We start from the raw sequence: 2,482 nt of genomic DNA, 5'->3' as shown, positions 1-2,482 counted from the left end.
GAACTGTTGTTTGGAACGCAATATCCGATTGTTTACTTGCCCTTATTTCATTTAGTTATCTTTCTGAGGATTCCTCCTTTCCCTTAGAGTGGGGTGTATTTCTTTGTCTTCCCATTCTTTGTGAGACTCTTCTCTTTTGCTTCTCATTCTTAAGTTGATCTGTCTTGATTTCCTGACTTTGTGGTGTGAACTTCTATGGTTGGAGATTGCTGTTTTTACTTTCTGGATCTGCCTCTGATTATGTCAGATGTTGACCCTGTCTGACCTTAGGCAGTCTGTTCAGGACTTCCAGTAATCTACTGTTTGTGGCTGTCTCCTTCAGTTGTTAATCTATTCACTCTGCATTCAGCAGGGCGCCTTAGAGAGCTCAGGGTAGGGTGAAGTCCCTCCTGGGGGCGGGGTTATTGGGTCCTCTCATGCTGCACTGTATGGAGGAGGAGTCTGCATTGGGATCCCACCGGCTACTCTCTCTGTTCCCTCCCCAAAGTCTCCATCCCCATTCTCTCCTCAGGTGTCACCAGACCTCTCTGCAGCCCCTTTAGCCAGGGATCTACTGTCTGTGGCTGCCACTCTGCACTCAGCAGGCAGCTTAGACAGCACAGGGTGGGGTGGAATCCCACCAGGGGGTGGGGCTATTGGGTCCTGTGACTTTGGTGCCACTCAGGGGGGCTGGTCTCTGCCTGAGCAAGATGGTTACTGCCACATGGGGGATGAGTCAGCACCAAGATCCCGCCGGCTACTCTCTCAGTTCTCTCCCCAAAGCCTCCTTCCCCAGTCTCTCTTCAGGTGGCTCCAGCCCACTCTGCCCCCTCCTTTTCCAGAGACCAAGGTAAGTGGCTGCAAATAAAAATTTTCTGTTGGCCCTTTAGAAGGCTCTCTGTGTCTCCAGCCGCCTGTCTCTGGCAGAGAGCAACCCTGCTGCTTTTGGCAGCTGGCTGCTTTCTGTGTACCTTTTGGGCTCTGGTGTTGTGGGCTAGAGATCCCTGCTTTTGGTTTAGACCCCATTCTTCTCAGGGGAATCCAACTGGCCGTTTCAATATCCTTCTGGTGCTGCTGCCTGTGGGCACCGCGCCCACCTTCTCAGGTTTGTACCACACTCCTTACCAATTAAATTGCACTAAAGCCGATTCTTCTGTCTCCGAGGTTACAAGGCTCCTCTCTCGCTCTTGTGCAGTTGTTTGTTCCAGGTGGTTTCTCCCCAGTTTAGTTGTAATTCCAGGTTGTTCCTGGGAGGAGGTCAGTGTGACTTTCACTCACTCCTCTGCCAACTTGATTCTCCTTGTTTGGACTCTCTGTCCTTCCTGGCCTGTGTGTCTTTTTGAGATACTTTTTAAGATATTACTATGCTTCATGTTGTTCTTAATGTACCTTAAACTATTCTCATTTTTCAAAGTTCTCATTTTCTTTTTGCTTCTCTGATTGTTTTCTTTTTTTACCTTGTATTCCATCCACATTGTTGATTTGATCATCTGTCCCTTCCAACATACTGTTTATTTCTTTCAGTGTATACTTCATTTCAGATATTGTATTCTTCATTTCTGACTGGTCCTTTTTATGGTTTCTATGTCCTTTTACATGCTTTTGAGCATCCTTATAATCATTTCTTTGAACTCTATATCTGAAAAATTGCTTGCTTCCATTTTATTTAGCTTTTTTTCCCTGTTCTTTTGTTTGAGGCCTGTTTTTTCTTGTCTCCTCTCTTTTTGTTGTCTCTTTATGTGTTTCTGTGTATTATATAGATCTGCTAAGGCTGTCGCTTTGTGTTTGTTTTTATGTATTACATAGATAGATATGCTATGACTCCCAGTCTTCATGGGGTGGCTTAATGTAGTAGGTGTCCTGTGGATCCCAGTGGAGCAGTCTCCTTGATCATCTGAAATGGATACTCCAGGAATGCTTCTTGTTGTAATTGAGTCTTCATTACTATTGGCCCACTCTTGCACGTGAGATCAACCCTCAGGTTGGCTGACTGTGAGGCTCAACCCCAACCACTGTGTGAGCTGCTATGCAGGTGCTGACCACACAAAGCCTCAGCAGGTTTTGGTGCCTGCCAAGATTTCCCTTTGGATATGCTGCTCATGAAGCTAATTAGTTCCTACTCTGATTTAGTCTGAAGCTGGCCACTGGGTGTCTTCATTCTGGGCCTCTTGGGAGGGACTCTCATGCAGGCCAATGAAAGACCTGTCTGTGACTGGTCCTCAGCAACCTGTTTGAAGGTACAAGCAATGCAAAGTTTGTGGCTACTTCTGCTGGTCCTGTGTGCACATAGGAAAGTCCAAGCTACATACCAAGGCTGCCTTTTAGCAGGAGTAGGCCCAGAGGCACGTCTGCAAAAGTCCTACGGCACTGGACGAGATTCTCCTCTGCCTGTTTCCACTTGTCAACTACCTGTTAGGCTTAATCACTGAAAGAGCCTCTGGTTGTACACCTCAGAAGGGCATAATCTCCACAGGGTGAGATGAGAGAGATTCCTTAGGATGGG

Source organism: Pteronotus mesoamericanus, unplaced genomic scaffold (genome assembly GCF_021234165.1).
Source record: "Pteronotus mesoamericanus isolate MK-2021 breed Mesoamerican mustached bat unplaced genomic scaffold, CSHL_Meso_final contig_55, whole genome shotgun sequence".
Classification (NCBI taxonomy): domain Eukaryota; kingdom Metazoa; phylum Chordata; class Mammalia; order Chiroptera; family Mormoopidae; genus Pteronotus; species Pteronotus mesoamericanus.
This window is presented reverse-complemented; position numbering follows the sequence as displayed.